The sequence below is a fragment of the Tachypleus tridentatus genome, chromosome 8 (assembly GCF_004210375.1).
Source record: "Tachypleus tridentatus isolate NWPU-2018 chromosome 8, ASM421037v1, whole genome shotgun sequence".
NCBI classification, from domain to species: domain Eukaryota; kingdom Metazoa; phylum Arthropoda; class Merostomata; order Xiphosura; family Limulidae; genus Tachypleus; species Tachypleus tridentatus.
In genome coordinates, this window is record NC_134832.1 from 112,956,053 (window position 1) to 112,978,323 (window position 22,271).

The 22,271-nt window shown below is 32.9% G+C and overlaps 1 protein-coding gene across 1 annotated transcript in view; it reads left to right on the plus strand.

Annotated features, from left to right (window-relative positions):
* Positions 1-7,291, plus strand: part of LOC143223228 (zinc transporter 7-like) — a 66,023-nt gene extending 58,732 nt beyond the window's left edge. Inside the window, exons 6-7 of the mRNA XM_076450874.1 lie at positions 4,715-4,765; positions 7,130-7,291. The gene's annotated coding sequence lies outside the window, so the exon portion shown is untranslated. The remainder of the gene's footprint in view (positions 1-4,714; positions 4,766-7,129) is intronic.
* The last annotated feature ends 14,980 nt before the right edge of the window (positions 7,292-22,271 follow it).

Here is a 22,271-nt window from a genome sequence, read left to right on the forward strand (position 1 = left end):
GACACAAATATCGATTTAAGCAGAGTAGAAGGTGTCTTTACATGTAAAAATTTTATATATTAAACAGAGTGGTTGGCTTATGGAATGGGTTTAGTGCCGTAGCTGGGGGGGGGGGGAAGGGGGTAAATCTATCCCCGGGCGCAGCATCGGGGGTGGGGGCGCCAAATTCATGTTACATAATTAGGAATTATGGCTTACATTTTGTCACGAGGGGGCGCGAAAACTGACTTTGTCCCCGGGCGCTGAAAACCTTTGCTACGCAACTGAATGGGTACCTTTGGATGTTGCGGAGGCAATAAATTTGAATCAATGAATGAAAAGAAATTTGGCTTTAATTTGTTTAATTCTTAGTTTGAGTTTGACTGAGAGGATGAAACAGTCGAGATTGACCAAGAGTTCCCTTGTTGTCCCTAAACTTTATGTTATGTGATTAAATAAAGAAACACGATGAAATGTAAAAATAATATAGAATATATGTTTGTGTGTGTAAAAGGACTGTTAAGTGTTTCTGTTACTTATCCATTACATATATAATTTCTAAACGTTTCGGCAATTCTTCCATACTTCAGAGGTTTACATTTATACTTAGGTTGTAGTTCGCGTGTGCTCAAGTTAGTCATACGTTTATACATTTAATTACATATTTAGCCATTTATTTTATCACTGATTTTCACTTTTGCTGTTTTTGTTTTTACTGTACGGTTGTTGAAAGTTTACTCCAAACTTAATTTATTCTCAATCACCTGTAAAATTCAAAAAATAAACTGTACCAGGAAAACTAAACAATCCATTATTTTTGGCATTTTCGTGTCCGTGCATGAAATGCTTATTGCTTTTTCCATGTGTCTTGAATAAAATTATTTCCATTTTGTTAACTGTTGTTCAATACAAACTATATGTGACGGTATTTTCTCACGCATGTATGGGTGTTCTTAAACTATTGTGTAGTTGATTATTTTTTAATATATCATAAAAAACATAAAAACTTCAAATTACCAGTATAAGCATTTCTCAAATTGTTTATCTTTCTCCTCAAACAATACTTTATCGTATTTTGCATTGCATTAATTTCTTGGCCATTTTAAAAACATAAAAAGTGTATTAATAACAAAAATAAATACAATAAAATGATATTCTTATAATATTATTTTCAAATTAATTTGATGTGTAGAATACTATACACAAATATTAGAAAAAGTTCCGTCCATAAAATATGCTACTACTAGATAACAGATGGCGGTAGTTGACAAGACAAAAATTAATTGACATTTTATTTTATTTGTAAAACCAGAGTTTGTGTATTTGAAATATAAACTTCATTTTGCTGTCTAACTGTATCAGTCATACTATTTCATAATTATATACAAGTTCTGTTTCCGATTTAGAAGAGTTGGATGATGTGTGTGATGTAGTAAGTTGGCAATTAGATGCGAGGAACCGATTGATAACTGACAGTTATTGCAGTGAGGAAAATCATACACAAGTGCATTATTAATGCAACTGAATTTTTGTAAGAAATGTTAAAATAGCTGTATTAATTAAATTGTCAATATGTTCTATATTTTAATGGTGTTTATTTATATAGTATTTCTATATATGGGAATAGCTAAATTGGACCCATAGACCAAGTCCTTGCTTTGATTAAATGGATTATTAAATTAATGTTCTCTTATCTACTTCCGAATGGTAAAAGTCGTTTAAACAACTGTGCTTAGAAACTAATCAGCATTCTATATTCAGAAAATATAAGGTTATTTTCAATTATTAATTAATGTATAAGGAAATAAAATGCAACTTCCTTCGTTTTTTCAAGAGTCTAATCACAGAGCTAAGTAAAATGACGTCATGGGCTCCCTGTTTATTGCAGGAATGAATAAACATATTGTTAATACCTTTATGATGGTAATAGACAGAACTTGATCAGCACTTATTATTGAAGAGACAGTGTGGTTGACACATTATGACTTATTTCTCTTTGCTTTCACTCACGTGTTCTTAGAACCACGCACTAGTCATTGTAAAGCGGTTGGAAAGAAGCATTTTATTTCCATAAAAAACACGTTTTTATAAAATGTAGATTAAATTAGCTTTGGACTTTATTTAGATAAAACAAGGCTATTATACAAAGCAGTTGTTTGTCATGTGGAGGGTGTCGAGTTTGAGTTGTCTGGTCCATGATGTGCGGTGCTTTCCATGTCATTAGTCGCGTATAATAAACACGTTAAGCAACTAAAGCCTGTACACATTCTGAGCGTATGCTATCGTTAGTTTCTGCATGAGAAAATGTTTGTTTTTATCGTATACTTAAACTTTTATCTGCAGATGTTATTTTTTTTAAATTATTTGTCAAGTTCATGGTAAGAAAAAAATTAGTGTGAACCTCAGACTTATTCTGCTTCTTCTCCTTTTCTTTTTTTGCACTTCCCGCTACGAACCGAAGGTTCCCTCCAGTGACCTCCTAAACTCCCTAATCATTTATAATAACCCGGACTCTACAGGACATTTTCAGTTCAATGTCAGATTAAAGAAAAAGTTTAAAATAACTCCAAAGCTTGAGAATAACACCAACATCTGTATCGTTAATTAACTTAACCGCAAGGCAGTCGACTCAATAAACAACGCTTTTATTCTTTTTTTTTAACTTTTTGTTCTTAAATGAAGTTAACTGATTCGGATGCTTGATAAATGAATTCAATCTAGATATATCATTTATAATACAATTCATAATAATAAATTATATTGGTATCAAGAGTTTTCTAGCCAATCATGTTTCTTAGTTTTTCTCGGCTATTGTTCTAAAACAGGAAGTAATTCTAGCATTATTATTTTTTTCTCTATTGGAGTTGTTAAATGGATTATTACGATCATGAATTATTATTACTGAAACTTATATTTAAATATTATTAATAACTTTTTCCTACTATACGTTTAGTCGACGTACATTGTGTACGAGAAGATAAAAGAATCATATTACTTAACATTTTAATGATATTTTCATATATATATACTATGGGAATAGTATAGAGTGGATGCATATACCACAAATTAGTATGATGTTATAATATATACTATAAATTTTTATTATAATAGTAGGAGAGACATTGAAACCTATATATTTTATCATGTTCCCCACACATTATTTAATTATAATGATATATCCTGGACTCGCAGTTATAACGAGTACATAAATAATATTTACCATGCTTCAAAGGATCAGCAATTTTTCGTAAGTTCACTACCAACATTCTCTCTTTCTTTGCCCAGCGAAGTCCGAGGGCTTATAGTAGAACTTATTTGTGTGGCTTTGTGTGCTTAATAATACACCATTCAGAAAATCAAAATTTTTTATGAGAAACTTCTAAACACAACGAAATGTTATGGAAGTATAAAAAGTAACTTACAGTTCATTTGTGAATTTGTAACTAATCAGGCAAAAACAAATTAGCGAAAACAATTAGAAAAGTAAATTATGCAGTAAATTTCATTTATTTTTTTTTAAACTGGGGTTTAAAATATAATCACTACAGTAAAATGGCATATAAACACGTAAACACTATTAAATAACTAGTTTACATAGCTACTTACACGCAGACTGAGAAGAAATGTGACTATAACAAATACCTGCATAATATTTAAGGTCAAATATGTATATTAATTGTAAGTACTTCTTTAAATACAGGATTTCTAGAATAGTAGAAAGAATTCTAATCACAGACACCGAAATCTGCAAGTCCACTTGTTTTGGGCCTAGCATAAATTAAGCCTTTATTAATAAGTACGGCTTTGTATTTGATAAAGAGATAAACATACTGTTCGCGTTGAGATAAAACTTATACACTGGACAGGTGAAGTGAATACAAAGTTTAGTTATTATATCTTCTATTGTGCGGCTATATAATGTGAAGAACTGAATAGTGGTAACCAATGACCCTCTTTGTGTGCTTCACCTTCACTCAAAGTGAATACAAAGCACGTTCACACCAACAATATGTTTGATATTTTTCACTATGACATAGGTCCATCTTATATTTATTTGGTTAACGTGTTTTTAGGATTATTGATGAAGAGTGGAACTCTCCTGACACTAGTAAAGCCGAATATCACATCTTGATCAATAGAGGAATTGTACCTCTCCGAAACAATTTTAGGAATAGTAAATTTATTTAATATTAAGAGATAAATTAACATTGTAACATGTGTACTTTTTTTGCTTCAGTTTTGTTAGGGCTAAACTTTACCATATTTAATACTATCCAAAAATAAACTTATAATGTTATTCTACAACCTTTAAACAAGGTTTTTTTAAAGGCATTTTTTAAAAACTTTAATAAGCTTTTAATATACTGCTGTACGAAATGTCTACTATAATAGACTTAGACGTATATCCTCTGAAAATAAGTGCATACGCATTTATTATAATAAGGTGTACGTGCATTTTCAGGACAGATAAAAAATTGGGTATTATTATATTAATAATAGTTTCTTTCGCTTTGCTAAACAAAAATGTACCGATACAAATTGAACAACTTAAAGTTTAGAAATGCAGAAAGAAATATTTAAAAAATTCAATAAAGTACACATTGTTTATTTTGTGAAGAACTGTACATGAAGGGCCCTGAAAAAAAACGAATGACACATGACCTGCAATGAAATATAAAGTATTTCACGTGTAATTAATAAACGCACGTCACTGTATTCTTTGTAATTATGCTAGATCATTCAAGAGAGCCCAAAAGATATCTTTCACCATAGGGCTGGAAACAAGGTAAAATCAGCTTTTCTGTATCTATGTTATCTTTCTTGAGATTTTTATACAACATGTTGGTTCATAATTCAGATGTAAAACTTTTCTCATCCCTGTTGTATAACATGTAGTGTATTTGAGGAGCCCAGGGAAGAATATATGAAAACAACAAATATACAATACTAAAAGAAATGTGAGGAAAAAAGGGTTTAAAGACCAAACAGTATGAGAATGCCATCTCTTTATCGTGTGCAAATGAGCTGCATCAGAATACAGTCGTGTGATGATAGTTTGCACTGAAACTGGATACTAATCGGAAAGTGACACATCAGTATAGAGGCTGCACAAACAAAAGCAGTCATAATATACCCAGTAGTAGTGTTTTTTCAATTCATTGTTCCCAGGACTAAATACTGTATTGCAAACGTGTATAAATTAAAGACTTGGGTAGTCAAGAAAATTCCACCTCGACCCTTCAAAAGTAATGTTAGGTATCGCAGTGTAAGTTGTTTACGAGACAGATGACTGTTGATTAGGTAACTTAAAAATACGTTGTTATGACTATAAGCTTGAATGCATTTGTTAAAATAGGAACATATACACTTGCCCAAAGTTTTTTTATTGGAGTTTAATTGCTAGAAAATCGTTGCTGAGAAGAAGTAATCAATTCAAAAGCTTTAAATAAGCAATAGGTCATAAGCAGGAAAATGACCAAAGCTGGAGACCTATATGCTTTTACAGATGGCGAAGAGAAGAATGTTATAATAACCAATGTACATGTACTATAATGTACGATTAGGGACTACATCTCAGCCAATAGTGTTAATGATCTATAACACTAATTGCACCCTGTTTGTTGGCAAGTACAGGTAGATTATGATCTACTACATAATTGCCTTAGCAACAAGACTCATTAGGCAGAGGTTAATCTTTCGGCAAGACTATGATCCTAATCCTACATCAAAAAGGCCTGATGTAACTTTTCCTACTATGGCTTAACATGCATAACGTTCTGATTCGAAAATTCTTGAGGCTTCGTGCATTTATGAAGCTACTAAAAAAATTCAAAAGTTAACCAAATAACTTGGCTTAGTTTTAGACATTTATGCAAAGCTATTTGTGTTATTCGTCCTTAATTTTGAACTGACAGTCTGGAGGGAAATCAATTAGTGAAAAGCTTCCATTTACAGCTCTTTGACATCTCAAATTAAATAACGAATGTAGCACTTACGTTTGTGAACACAGATAGCCCTAAACTGTACAGTGCGATTATGGTAAGTGATTAGCGCTAGGTGTATTTAATTTGTGTTCATGTTATAAGATTTACAGTCAAATTCCCTCGTTAGGCATTACAAGAATGATACAAGAGTTGGCGTGAGTGGTGTTGACTAGTTGCCTTTACTATAGTCCATAACTTCAAAATTATTGACGTCTCGCACATACAGCCTTCTTGTATAACGTTTGCGCAAAATCCCATAAATAAACAAGAACCTGTTTATTTGTTTTTGAAATACACGCAAAGCTACACGAGGTATATCTGACCTAGCAGTCCCTAATTCAGCTGCGTAAGACTAGAGGGAAGGCATTTAGTCATTACTACTCACTGCCAACTCTTTGGCTACTCTTTTACCAACGAATAGTGGGACTGACCGAACATTATAATGCCCCCACGGCTGCAAGTGCAAGCATGTTTGGTGTGACAGGGATTCGAGCCCGCAACCCTCGGATTACGAGTCGAGTGCCTTAACCACCTGGCCATGCTGTGCTTCATAGTATGATATTTCTTTAAATGATTTAATATTATAAACGTATATTTATATACAGTAAAAGGTTATTGGGCCAGGTAGTTAAGGTACTCGACTCGTAATCTGAAGGTCACGGATTCGAATCCCCGTCACATCAAACATGCTCGCCCTTTCAGCTGTGGGAACGTTGTAATATGATGGCCAGTCTTACTATTCGTTGGTAAAAGGGTAACCCAAGAGTTTGCATTGGGCTGTGATGACTAGCTGCCTTCCCTGTTATTTTACACTGCTAAATTGGGGACGGCTAACGCAGATAGCTTTCGTGTAGCTTTACGCGAAATACAAAACCAAACAAACGAAGAATCAGGCTACGAATTACTTGTATGGAAACTATTCATGTAAGTTTATTAATTTATTGTAATCTAAGGTTTGTTTTCAGAACAAAGTCACATTGGGATGAAAAGAAAAGTCACTTATCAATGTAATGACGAAAAAGCTAATCAGTAAATCGACACTGAATGATTTAAGAGAAATAATTAACTTCATTTCTTGGAAAGATAGGAACATTTTAGAGAAAAGTATGAGCAATTGTTTGTTATATAGCTATGATTATCCTTTTTTTGTATTTGTTTGTTTGTAGGTAAGCACAAAGCTACACAAAGAGCTATCTGCTTTCTGCTCACCAGGGGTATCAAACCCCAATTTCTCGAGATGTGAGTCCGCTGACGTACAGCTGTACTATTGTGTTTTTTTATCGGTGTTTTTTTTTGTAAACTTAGTTATATATAAAATTTTAATAGTTCGTTTTGTGGTCTTTGTTTATTTCTTTTTCAGTAAAAAGTCCATCAAATATTGAAAGTTTCGTCTCGAAATGATTGTAAAAGTATTACACTCATTGAGTGAGAATATGAACTACAAATACCAAACAAACAGTGTCACACAAATACACTAATAACAGTAAACAATGCAATTAATAAAGTGTAGGCGAGAACTTCACATGTAACTGTAAAAAAAATAAATAAAATAATAATATATTAACAGTAAAGATAAAAATAACGTATTTCTTTCTCTTTTGGCTCAGAAAGATGAATATTTATTTATTTGGCGTGGTGGTTAGGGTGCTCGACTCGCAGTCTGCGGATTCGAATCACCATCCCACTAAACATGCCTTTTCAGCCATTAGGGAATTATAATGCTACGATTACTTTATGACGAGAAACCCACTTGAAATAAAAATGTATCTCAGAACGGTTGGTATGGGTATTAACACTTTTATTGATAAAGAGAGAACAACGTATCGACCTTCCAAGGTCATTTAGAAACCTTAACCTGAAGATGACCTAAGAAGGTCGAAACGTTGTTCTCTCTTTATCAATAAAAGTGTTAATACCCAAACCAGTCGTTCTGAGATACAATGCTACGATTAATTCCACTATACGGTGATAAAAGAGTAACTCAAGAGTCGGAAGTGGGTGGTAATGACTAGTTGCCTTCCCTCTAGTTTTTTCATTGCTAAGTTAAGGACAGCTAGCGCAGATACCTTTACCTTTGCGCGAACTTCTAAACAAACCAATATATGTGTTCACTAAATTTTCAAAAACATTATCACTTACACGTATTGAGTTTCCTTGTAGCATACGGATAACTGGTTTTGAACTACTTTGACATTGAGCTAGTTACAAATTGTCGAGGGTCATTCCCCCTTCTATCGGAATCGCTTGGAAATTCCTTTAGGTTTGACCAAGCAGTTTTTCTAATCTTATTCGTGAAGATGTAGCAGTATGGAAAATTTTGTTCCCTGTTTCTGTTGATGAAAATCACCAGATAACTTGGGGACAGTGCAGTATAGGAAAATTAACCTTGTTTCTCTAATTTTTGTATATAGCAAGATGAAAAGTGGCTGACTCCAAGAGATGCTCATTATTCATTCAGTTAGTTAATTAGCTTGTTTAGAATTAAGCACGAAGCTACACAATGGGATATCTGTGCTCTGTCCATCAGGGGTATCGAAACCCGGTTTTTATCAGTGTGAGTCCGCACACATACTGCTGTACCACTGAGAGGGGGGGCATTCAGATAGATTAGGGTAGTGGTTGTCTGTCTTTCATTGTTTATTTTTCAAAGCGTCCGCCAAATTAATGTCTCATTCCTGTATGTAAATATTTTGTTTCATTTATCATCTTTGTAATGTATATATATCTTGCTTCATTTCATTTAGATTAGAATTCAAAAATGAAACTGTTCAATACATTTACTGCTCAACCTAATTTACAATGGTTATTAACATACATGCAGGAAGATTGGTAACTTTAATGCTCAAAATACCACTGAGAGTGGCTCAGTGATGCTTGTGGTGTTGAAGTTCAGGATTCTGTCTCTGAAGTCGATACAACCCAAATGTCCAACTGTACAGCTTTGTGCTAAAAACATACTAATGTTGAAAGTTTTAATTTTTCTTTTTTTTTTTTTTTTAAGTGAAAGCTCTTGAATGCTTACTTAATTAATATTTTAATAAAAATAAAATAAACTTGTAATTTTTTCCAGCAGTCTTTCTAGCCCATCAAAATGTTCTTAACTTTTTGAGTAATAAAACTCAACTGGAAATATAATTTTGAAATAAAGTATATCATGAAAGCATAAGTTGTAGTTCTAGACTTATAAGGACAGTGGTAAAGTGTACGGACTTACAATGCTAAAATCCTGGATTCGTTTTCTTCGGTGGCCACAGCATATTTCGCAGTGTGACTTTGCTCAGGGTAGATTTATTCGATATGTAAAATTTCTTTTTATTGCAGTCCACCCTCCACACCTTCGTGTTCATAATTCTTAGTTCGTTTTTAGACATGTGTGTGTGTGTGCAAACAAATTTAGTAATCACAAGGAAAAAAAAAACATTTCAAGATGATGATTTTCTAGTGCAGTTTGCCATTTTTTGCTTCAGTTCTTTAAAGCTCCACGTTCTCTTGAGACTTCCCACTGTCTATACACTATCTTCTCTGACAGTAAGTTTTGTCGTTTCAAGTGAGTTTACACTTGGTAAGTGAAAGTATATTTTCATAAACCAAAACATATATAAATTTAGATTTCTACGGGTTATTGTTTCTACTATGTAAGAAAAAACTGTTACTAAACAACAGAAATTTCTAATGTACGATTGTTTCTGATATTCGCGCAAAACCGTACAAGAAATATTTATGTTATTCTTCTCTAGTTTCGAACTAGTGGTTTAGAAGTAAGGCAACTTCTCAACTGCACCCACCAGCAACTCTTTGGCTACTCTGATCAATTAGTGAGATTTGATTGTTACTCTGATAATTATAATAATGCATCCTTAGTCCCGAAGCAATTTTACAAAAACAGAAGGTAAACCATTGACCATGAGATCCACAGCTCAACATGGTAAACGCTATAGGCTACGACCGGTTAACTGAAAACTAAAGTCAAATTGAAAACTCTTGCGTAATTTTAAAGCCATTATATATATATTAATTGTCTATCACAATCTAATTATTTGTTTGTGAACTAGCTTTAAACAAGATGTGACGTGAAATAATCATATGTTGATAGTTATGACAAGTAATAAGATAGAAAAATTATTTGTTTGTTTTTTGAATTTCGCACAAAGCTACTCGAGGGCTATCTGTGCTAGCCATCCCTAATTTAGCACTGTAAGACTAGAGGGAAGGCAGCTAGTGATAACCACCCACCGCCACCTCTTGGGCTACTCTTTTACCAACGAACAGTGGGATTGACCATCACATTATAACGCCCCCCACGGCTGAAAGGGCGAGCATGTTTGACGCGACAAAGATGCGAACCCGAGACCCAAAGATTACGAGTCGCATATCTTAACACGCTTGGTCATGCCAGGCCCAGATAGAAAAATAAATCCAGAAACTAGAAATGAAACCAAATAAAGATTACCCCACGGGTTCGAGGTTCCAAGAAAGAGATCAATCTACGCCTGACAAAGCATTCAATCACACGAATGTTTCACCGTTGCTATGTAGCAAGTACAGCGCTAGCATCTATCAATTCTTGTTAAGCTGGGCTTTGTCGTTAACAGATATCACCGTGAGGTAACTCGTGTAATTTTCCCTTATGCTTTTTCAGTTATTTGACACTTGTGACTTTATAGGTATTCCAGATCACCAGTAAATCTACTGTCTTTAATGCTCTGTAATTTATTTTTAAGATGATGAACATAAAAAATAAAAAGGAAGATATTGTTAATAATAATATGTATGCATGTATGTATGTATTTATTTTTCAGCTTCATTGGCAAAATTTCTAAATTCCTGAATATGCACTACAAATCTGAGAACCTTAATCTTATAAAGTGTGCGTGTGTTTTCTCATAGCAAAGTCACATTGGGCTACCTGCTGAGTTTACCGAGGGTAATCGAACCCCTGCTTATAAAGTGACCATTCTCTGATTTTCATGTGAAGAGTTGGTGTAAAATAAGAAAGACTTATATAGTTTGTTGAGTGGGGCATCACGTAAGTCCCCAGCCTGGAATTGAACCCACGGTTTAAACACCTAGATACTTGCCGCTGTCCTACGAGTTTTTTATTTTTTGTTTTGTTTGAAGTTAAGCACAAAGCAACACAATGGGTTGTCTGTGCTCTGCCCACCACAGGTATCTAAACCAGGATTCTAGCGCTGTAAGTCTGAAGACATACCGCTGTGCCACTGGGTGGCATCCCACTATGGAACACTTCAAAAAGAAAATTACCACATTTATTGTCATCACATTTTAACAATACATTTATTTTGTGTAAGTTTACGGGTAACTGATAATTTTGCTCACCAAAGGTAGTGGTATAGAGTTAAAAGTAATATGCACTAACTACAAGTTTTTAAAACATGGTTGGAGAAGTCATAATTTTATTTACTTTTTTCCCAATAAAATGTTGTGGACTTTAAACAGTGGAATTATTATATTTTATGATAAACGATTTCACCATCTTTGTCTATTTTTAATAGATATAGATCGGTATTAAAGTAATCTGTTAGATAAACATTCTTCTGACATCTCAAGACAGAGAATTTATAGGTTACGTTCTCAGGATCCGTGACATCATTAGCGTGTTAGTTTCTTATAGCTATTGGGAATGATAGAATATATTTATCAAGCTTTACCTTGCATTCAATGACACTGAAACATTTCCTGTTGGAAATACTCTCTAAAAATGATCGCTTTCTATGCAACAAATAACTTATCCCGATATGATAACACAAACAATCATACCTGTAAGCAAATATGTACATTTGTCACTAAAGATTGTAATAGATAATTAAAAAAAAAAACAATTCCGATCTTGAATGCCATAACGTAGACATTTTCCTTTTATTGAGCAATTTTATATATTTTTCAGAGTTTCATGTGACACCTTTCTAGATTATATTGTAAGATATTCATAAATATAATTCGATTGCTATAATATGAACACATAGCTGCTCCTAAGATAAGAATTGAAAATCTTGAAATATGTATATATATATAAAACTCAAAAATAGTTTAATGAAGAATATAGTTATAAATTAATCATAATGTGTTTATATATATATATATGTATTTCTATAAATGTACATAAATACGTACCTGGGTTATATAAGCCCCACGTTTGCGCCTTCTTTTCTCACAACTAGGGAAGTTTTAATTTTTAATATGAAAGGGTAAGTACTACAAAAATCCGGTTAATAAAACTAAAAAGTAGTTATGGTAGAAGTCGTAGTGTGTTAGTATTAGAAAAGGAATGATACAGTAACATTTTATTTTGTTGTAATATCAGGTCTTGTCTTTTCTGCGTAGTTTTTATTTATTATTGTAGTTATTAATGTATGTATGCAGTTCAGGTAGTTAGAACTATTATCCAGAAGTACCGTGCATTACAAGTTAACTAAACCTAATATTCTGTACTAAATAGTTATAATATTAAATACAAAATATAATTTACAGCACAGTTATACAGTTCTAATAAATAATTATTTAAGATCAAATTATATTTGTTTTCCAAGTTTCGCCTGGAAACTTTGTGGACCTGTTGCGAAGCTTGACAATTTAATGTGTAAACTGCAATATAGCTTAAATTTGTTTGTGAGAAACCAAATGAATTATTTTACTCTTGCTTTTGTTGAAGGCCTTTTTTGTCAAATTTTCGTTCAACTTTCATTTCGTAAATTATCCAAGCCATGTAACAGTACTGTACTTAGTGCCTCAACATCTTCAATATTATTAGGAACCAGCAATTTAATCATCAAACTTTATTAATTTACTGATTATAATCCTATACAAATAAATAAGAAAAAGAAAAGTCCCAAGCTATGAATCATGAGGCACACCACTGGTCACTTGGTCCACCTTGACTGTATGTCATTAAATTAGTAACTGTCTTTTCTCATCCAGTAGACTACAGTCCAGTAAAAAGCCTCCCCCCCAATTCTTGTTGATGTTACTTTATTAGCCAATTATCTATGAAGCATTATCTAGATAAGAAGTGATATTTCTAAAACATAAAAGATTAGTAAGGTGAGATTTCCAATTGGTGTATTCATGATAGCTTTCACTAAATGCATAATTCAGTAAAGTATCTTTTATTAGGCACTTCACAATTTTTCCCACTACAGAAATAAGTCTAAATGATCTGTAATTTCTAAAGTAATTACTAACAGTAGTACCCCATTTACAAAAAGGAGTAATATAAGCAGTTCTACAATCTTTACTTTTGTATGTTGCATATCTGATCAATTACCCTCTTTAAAACTCTGGGGAAAATGTAGTTTTACCTTGGTGTGTAAAATATCAGTGGTCTTTCTTTTTAGTACCAAAGGATTAATATTTACATGATTTAGTCAAATCCAGTGCTTATTAACATAGGGGCAGGAATATTGTTAACATTTTGTATCATAAAAAACAGAAGTTAAGAAAAATATTTCAAAGCTTAATATCTTAAACTGTTTTCTTTATTAGAGATCTGATTAAGGTATTTAATATTGTCAAGTGAATACATAATGGGATAATAGTAAAACTATGGGACACAAATATAAATTTTGGTAAGGTAAGAGTCATCTTCATCCAAGACAGTTTCATTTCTCTAACAGGGTGTTTGGCCTCCAGAATGGGTTGCCTTAGGATGTTGCAAAGGCAGTAAGTGTAAGTGTGGTTAAGACAGAGCTTGATAAGAATATGAATGATAAGGGCTAGCTTTATGATATAAAACAATTATAATAGTTTAGTTTAAAGAATGAAACAGCTGAGATGGATTATCAGGTCTCTTGTTTTTTGTTTTTTTTAATTGCAGTGTTTTTAAATAGTGAAAGATCTCTGAATCATGTCACTTGCTGTCAAAAATCTCTTGTATGTCACTGAAAATTAAAAGAAAGAAAGCTTATAGTAAGAATGTATGAAAAGTATATGCAAGCATAAAATTATTATTTCTATCTTATGTACCACAGGAGCAAATTTGATATGGGGTTTTCTTATTGAATCTGTTATTATATGATTTGTATGATGTGTCTTCAATAAAATATATGGTAAATCTGTCACATATAAAATCTTTAATACTTCTCTATTTTCCGTGGTTCCGGGGGATACAAAATGCTTGGCCACAAAATATATGAATATAAAAACACACCTTATGCCACTTTTTATGCAGTTGTTAGTTCTGCAGTGTTTAGAAAAGTAAAACTAGATATTTTATATCATGAAGTATTCATGATGTTAAAAAAGTAATAAAAAGAGAATGCTAAACTCAACATTAACAAATATTTTAGACGTGTAACAAACATTTATCTTTTAAAAACTAACACTTTTTCATAAAGTGTAATAAAGACACTATAAACACATGTATGTGTTTCAATTTTATGTTGGTTATTATTATATTACTGTTTTTTATGAGAAACATTTATCAAGTTCTAATATAATATATAATCTTGTAAAGAAAGCCCACTAAAAAAAGCATCAAACTAAATACCACTTTTTTCTTTATATTTGTCAAATAATTATTTTAAATGAACTTACCAAATGCTGTCAATGAATGATCTATTCCATAATTATGTTACTCTTAATAGAGAACAGGTCTTACAAAAGAACAAGTCTGGATCTATGCTGCCAAAGTTTAAACCTAATCTTCTTCAGATTTTAAAATTGAAATTTTCATTTTAAAGTTTTTGTAGTAAATTACTCAGTCAGACCACTCTTTGGGAGATTATCCAGCCCACTAAACATTATAAAAACTTGAATCATATCACTCTGTTATTACCTATGCTTTAGAGAAAAGAAGTTAAAACCTTTTAAGTTTTCTCCACGTTTAAAGTTTCTCAAACTTTGTATCCTTCTAGTACTCCATCTCCATGTTTTTATTGATGTTTGTGTCATCCTGTAGTAAGAGGACCAACATTTAACAAAGTACTATTTCATTTCTAAATTGTATATTCTAAATGCATTAATTGCTTTACACTTCTCAGTAAATGAAACTGACTTACTCATGCCCTGACCTAATCTATGAAACTGTGTAAGCTGTTTTAAATAAGAAAAAACATTTTTAGATTATCTCCTCTTAATGCAGCTTTAGAATCACAAAATTCTTTTAAATATTACTGTCAAAAATGTTTTCCAGATACTAGCATATCTAATGCACAACAAGTTACTGGAAGAGACCCTTTGAATGACACAAGTTATTTTTAAAATTGAAAATATGCTAATAACGATCATGCCAATTTTATGTCCATTTCTCCACTTTTCCTCAATGCCATAACTTCTAGCTGATCATCATTTATTATGTAATATTATATAAAGATAGTGTGATATGTATATAAGGTAGAATGAAAAACATCAAATGAACAGTAATTTAACACCACAGAAAAATGCTGCTGCTGTGTGAAAGATTAATTTAACAAGAAAATTATAGAAATAATTGGTCAAATATTAAAGTAAATTATAGTTAAAACTTCTGCTATGGATACTCAACTAAAATCATAAATAACATTAGAGAAGAACCTTTGTTTTTATAATAAATATATTTTTATTGTGTAACACTGAAAAGTTGGTTGTTTAGTAGAGGTATTATAAGGTGGTTGTCAATCCAATTATTCGCTGGTAGAATAGTAGCCCAAGATTTGACGGTTGGTGATAATGACTAGCTGCCTTCCGTTTAGTCTTACACTGTTAAATTAGGGACGACTAGTGCAAATCTTCCTCGTGTAGATTTGCGCGATATTACAAAACAAACAAACAAAGCCCATCAAACCTGTCTCTATGACAACGAGAACATTATTTCAACTTGTTTCTAGTTGCTTGATATAGTGGCCCGGCATGGCCGAGCGCGTAAGGCGTGCGACTCGTGATCCGAGGGTCGCGGGTTCGCGCCCGCGTCGCGCTAAACATGCTCGCCCTCCCAGCCGTGGGGGGGTGTATGATGTGACGGTCAATCCCACTATTCGTTGGTAAAGAGTAGCCCAAGAGTTGGCGGTGGGTGGTGATGACTAGCTGCCTTCCCTCTAGTCTTACACTACTAAATTAGGGACGGCTAGCACAGATAGCCCTCGAGTAGCTTTGTGCGAAATTTCCAAACAAACAAACAAAAGCTTGATATAGCCAGGGGTTATATGTAAAAATACGTTATTTCTTTGGTAAGTGTGAAATATTTACAGGCTTTATTCTCTATATCACCCTTATTTTTTAGCTGATAGATTAGCGGGAAGGCAACTGGTTAACAATACCCACCGGCCATTTTAGGGTAATTTTTTGCTTTGCCGAATAGCGAGACTTCTTATTCTCTCATAGCGCATATTCATCTACATAATATTTTTAAGTAAGTGGTTTAAAATGAGAAACGAACGTACTTGTGAATAATAGAAACATAATAACTATAATGTTGTATCCTCCAGAAAATGCTTGAAGACATTGATAGTGCAGAGAACAAATTGCTGTTAAGAATTAAAAATACTTTTAATTTGAATAATGAAGCGCCAGATAAACAATCAGCTAAAACATCGTGCATTAAATTGATAAAGAAAAGGAAAATTCAAGCGGTAGGCAGAAAAACTCTCATATGTTTGTGAGTTTCGACTGGTATCATAAATATTGGGCTACGGTACCTCTTCTTTGTCACCTTTCAATATTTCTCACCAAAACATTACGCTTTCATAATGCTTAAAAAATAGTATTATTGATAGATGTTTGCCTATTATACGTCTATCCTTGTTGATGCGTTGTTCTCGTATTGAACAAAATATAGTCTGAGTAAGGCACTCCAGAGACACATGTGAAGTGTTATTTATTACAAAACTTTGAGTCCAACTTTATAATTGATTAAACGATTGGGGTCTAGCATTGTACTTTATCATGAATATTGTATCTTTTATTGTTATTTCTTCGTAACCTATTCGCATTTAAAAATCATAAAATTTTACGATTTTGGACCTATCTAAAAATAAGGACATTTTATGAATAATTTCTCTTCGAGACGCCTAAACAGGTTTCACTAAATATTAGCACATAAAACAAGAAATATTTTTGTTATTGTTAATAACAGTAACAACCATATATAATAATAAGCTTCTTTCTTTTCTTCAACTTTATCAAGAAACATACATGATATATATCATCCTCTTCATTCCATCATTTTCAAATGATGACGGTATAAAACAAGTGTTTGTACTTTGAAGATAACTCGGAACCATTCGAAGAACCGCCAAGTTGTAGCTTAATTACGAAGCGCCAGGAGAGAGACATCTTAAACTGGAAAAATGTTGGGAGAGACATAAATGCTTACCATTGCTGAAAGCAATTTCAGAATTTTTTTACTCGTAACGTCAAGTTCGGTTCTTTCTGTCTCGCAATATTTCTATGTTTTCGCTATATGTAATTAGTTATAGAGTTTTGTTGGGTTAACGTACCTGAAATATATTTTCAAAATTATTTGGATTTAACTCTCTATTTCGGTTCTATTATTTGCATGAAATATTTTGTAGTTACTTGGTGTGCTTTTTATGATTTAACTTTGTGATATTATTTGTTTGAATAGTTTTGTTACCTATTCATTTATTAAATATAAACTCTTCTTCTTTTAAATACTACAAGTTAGTTTTTTATTTCAGTAAACAAACTTTTCCGCATACAGTTTTTACAGACTTCAAGTCATCGGTCTGGCTCACTGATCAAGGCACGTAGAACTTATTATTGAAGGTTTTCAAGATATTGCTTCTGATGTTGTTCAAATATAAACATGACAAATTTATTATGGAACAGAAAGTTACTTTTGAAATACAACACTTAATTATCATATAACTTTGTATCATGCCTACCAGAGAGATAACATTTGAAATTATTACAAGCGTTTTGTTAGGTATAAAATACGATATACATCATGTGAAATAGTTAGGACACCCTATGAAAGCCTGTGTATTTTTGTAACATATTTGGATATATAGATATTTAATCTCAATTTTAACAAAACTGAGAGATTATAGGAATATAACTAAACAATTAAAACTGAAGAAAAGACTTTTCAAGATCTTCTGGAAATGTAATTTTACAAAAATGCATATTCTAACTGAGAAAAAGTTAGGGCACCCTACCGTTTTTTAGCTTGTGTTACCCCCTTTGGCTGAAATAACTGCAGTGAGACGCTTCTTGTAGCCATCTACCAGTCTCTGACATCGGTCTGAACAAAGTTTGCCCCACTCTTGAATGCAGAATTCTTTCAGCTGTGAGATGTTTGAGGGGTTCTTTGCATGTACAGCCCGTTTCAAGTCATCCCACAGCATCTCAATGGGATTAAGATCTGGGCTTTTACTCGGCCCTCCTAGGACTCTGCATTTCTTAGTTTTTAGCTAGTCCTTGGTGGATTTACTGGTATGTTTTGGGTCATTGTCGTGTTGCAGGGTCCAGTTCCGCTTCAGCTTTAATTTTCGTACAGATGGTCTCACATGATCCTCAAGCACCCTCTGATACACAGTAGAATTCATGGTAGATTTTATGATTGTGAGCTGTCCAGGTCCTGCTGCAGCAAAGCAGCCCAAAACCATGACACTTCCACCTCCATGCTTCACAGTTGGTATGAGGTTCTTTTTCTGGAATGCTGTATTTGGTTTACGCAAAACATGTCCTCTGTTCTGGTGTCCAAGTAATTCAATTTTGGACTCATCTGTCCAAAGAACATTATTCTAGAAGTCCTCGTCTTTGTCTACATTCTCTCTGGCAAACTTTAGTCTGGCCTTGATGTTTCTCTTAGAGAGCAAAGGTTCCCTCCTTTCACACCTCCCATGCAAGTTAAAGTTTGTGCAGTCTCTTTCTGATTGTACAGGCATGCACTTTCCTATCAACAGTAGCCAGACCCTGCTGTAGGTCCCGTGATGACATGTTAGGGTGATTGGAGACCTCTTTTAGCATCTTGCGGTCTGCTCTCGGGGTGAACTTGCTTGGACGACCAGACCTGGGCATGTTGGCAGTTGTTTTGAAAGCTCTCTACTTGTTGACTATTTTCCGGAGAGTGGAATGGCTGATTTCAAAATCTTTTTTGGATATTTTTAAATCACTTACCAGACTCATAAGCTGCTACAATTTTCTTTCTGAAGGCCTCGGACAGCTTTTTTGCTGTCACCATGGTGCTCACTCTCACTTCAACATTCAGGACCACACCAAACTAAATATTTGAGGTTTAAATAGGGCAAGCCTCATTCCAATTTCCTGAGTAACGATCTTTTAATCATGTGCATCTGGTGTGATACACCTGTGTGTGATTTGAGCCATTTTAAGTGGGAATAAATGTGGGGGTGTCCAAACTTTTTCTTCAGTTAGAATATGCATTTTTGTAGAATTGCATTTACAGAAGATCTTGAAAAGCTTTTTTTCAGTTTTAATTGTTTAATTATATTTCTATAATATCTCCGTATTGTTAAAATTAGATTAAATATCTATATATCCAAAAATGTTACAAAAATACACAGGCTATCATAGGGTGCCCTAACTTTTTTCACATTACTGTACATACTTGACTTTCACTTTTACAGATAAATACCACTTGCTTTGCCAAATGTTTTTTCATTATAAATGTACAGAAACAACAACAACACGCATATTTAATATTTCATTTTTGTCAGATTTTGTATAGCTGCTGTATTCTTTGTTATCTCTAACTTGTTGGCGATACATTTATACAGTAAACAGACAGCGCACAATCCACTTCTTTTAAAATAATATATAATTTCAAAACATGTGAAATCTATGTACCAAATTTTCTTGCATTATAACTTACTACTGATAAATCTAGAATTTTAAATAATTCTCTTTAGTTCTTCAAAAGACAAAATGGTTGGTTCGATTACTTTAGAACCCATATGAGAAAACGAATTATTTCTTTTCTTCTCTTTTAGCACAATTCAAATGGTGACAAATTCATGTACGTCACGTTAGATTTAAACGATTTTCTTTCACGTGAAAATCCATATAGGCTGGTGAAGTTACGTTAGAACACAAATGGCAAGACGAATTATTCTTCTCTATACCCGTTGTTACAATTCAAGCTGTGTAAATTATTTTAAAATCACCACCTAAATTGTTGCTACCACAGTTGTAACCAGAGCTTCACATAATTGCCGCTTTTTCGTCAAAGTTCACACAGGCTGCTCGATTACTATGTAACACCCTTTTACAAGAATAATCCATTGGTTTTATTTCTGCTGTTACAACAAAAACTGTGAACTTCTATTTTTATAAATCATCTGTTATGGCGAAACTAATAACCATACACTTAACTTCAGTTTCACTAACTTAACTTTCTCTCTGTACCTGCACATTTTTATAACACACGAGAGAAAAATCCAGAACTTACTGAAATTGCATTCATGTAGTTTTGAATAAAAGCCCTTTTTCATTTTTTTAGGTCATTAAAGGACTGAAATCTTATTGCATTTTTAAAATGACGCATCGGTATGTCGTAACACTATAAACTTTCTTATAACATATTTGGACCCATTATTGTTCTCTTTTCTTTTATATCCTTCAACACTACGATATATACTTATAGACTTGTGACAGCAATACCTCTAATCACATTATAGAGTGTATGGTGTCTATGAAAGATGACGCCAGCTTCATATCGAACTTTTTTAACTTTACATATGAGGATCAAAAGAAAAATCGTTGATATGCTAGACTTGATAACCTTTGAAAACATGTAGTATTTGGTCATTTAATACTATTATTCCATTAGTAGGGGCCTGGCATAGCCTAGCGCGTTAAGGCGTGCGCTTCGTAATCTGAGGGTCGCGTGTTCGCGCCCGAGTCGTGCCAAACATGCTCGCTCTCCCAGCCGTGGGGGCGTTATAATGTGACGGTTAATCCCACTATTCGTTGGTAAAAGAGTATCCCAAGAGTTGGCAGTGGGTGGTGATGACTAGCTGCCTTCCCTCTAGTCTTACACTGCTAAATTAGGGACGGCTAGCACAGATAGCCCTCGAGTAGCTTTGTGCGAAATTCCAAAAACAAACAAACATCTATTAATAGGTAAAAATTCTAATTTACAACACATTCTCAGTTTATTTTTTCCCCTTTTATCTGTTACAGGTCGAACGTGTACTTAAATATTTGAATGGATAAAGTAGGGTTTTTTTTACACTTATATATACGAACAGCTGATTCATGATAAATATAGAAATAAAATCTCTTTTTGCATACATATAAAATTAAATACAACTGGTGAAGCCACACAACTTTATATATAATTAATGGTATTGTGTTTAGATAACTGAAAAAACTGAAAGTTGTTTTGTTTTTCGAAAGTCTAACACCAGACGGAATATTAATCAGCAGGTACTCAACAAGTGCTTTAATTATTTAAACTATCTGTTTTAAACGTCTCAGAAGTCGTGAGATCGCAGGTATTCCTATTTGTGCCAATCAAGTTCTAAAATATTGAATATATGTGTATTTTCCTTTTTGTTTTAGAATCAAATTACATTTTGACTGTCAAAACCGTTAGAAAGTTTTAAACGTTTCACACATTCTTATTTCGTTACGAAGTTTTATTAGTTTATATTGAGTGAAATGAGATAGATATGTTTCTACAGTTCACCATACCTAACATGTTTATTATATACATGTATATAAAATTTGATATTGCATTTAACTTATCAGTATATTAAATTACAGTAGTACAAAGTTAAATTTTAAACATGAAGAGGCAAAAATCCAAAATAAATGTGCATTGTAAAATCGTCGATGTTAAATAATATATTATTCTTATGAACACAGTCGATTCTTAAGTTCATGCAGTTGAACGTTTAAAGTTAAGATAATCTACTCTATCCGGGTATTTTGAGTTCTAATAGGAAAAGGAAGCAAAATCATGATTCGCTGTAGTTTCAAGTAATTTTAGTCGTCATTTCTACATTTAAGTTGATAACATGAGATACTGCCCAAGATAATACACTGATTGAAGGGAATTTGCTAAAGTATAAATTATATTTTGCGTGAAAAGTAGATGTCATATACTGTTAACATTACCTCGAAATTCTTGAAAGTAAGAATAGTTTTGTAATGCTTTTGTATTATGTGTAGAAAGTTCGATAATTGCTACTCATAGCAGGATAACTTGACATTTAGAATATCAGCACAATATCCAAAACATAAATAAACTTTAGATAATTAGAGAGGTGCTTATGTTAGATATCAATTTTATAAGTTTTACTATGGTAGAATTTCAGGTATACAAGACACATTTATTTTGAAAGAAGAACAAGCCCAGAGTGTAAGTGAAATTATTGCGTGAAATAA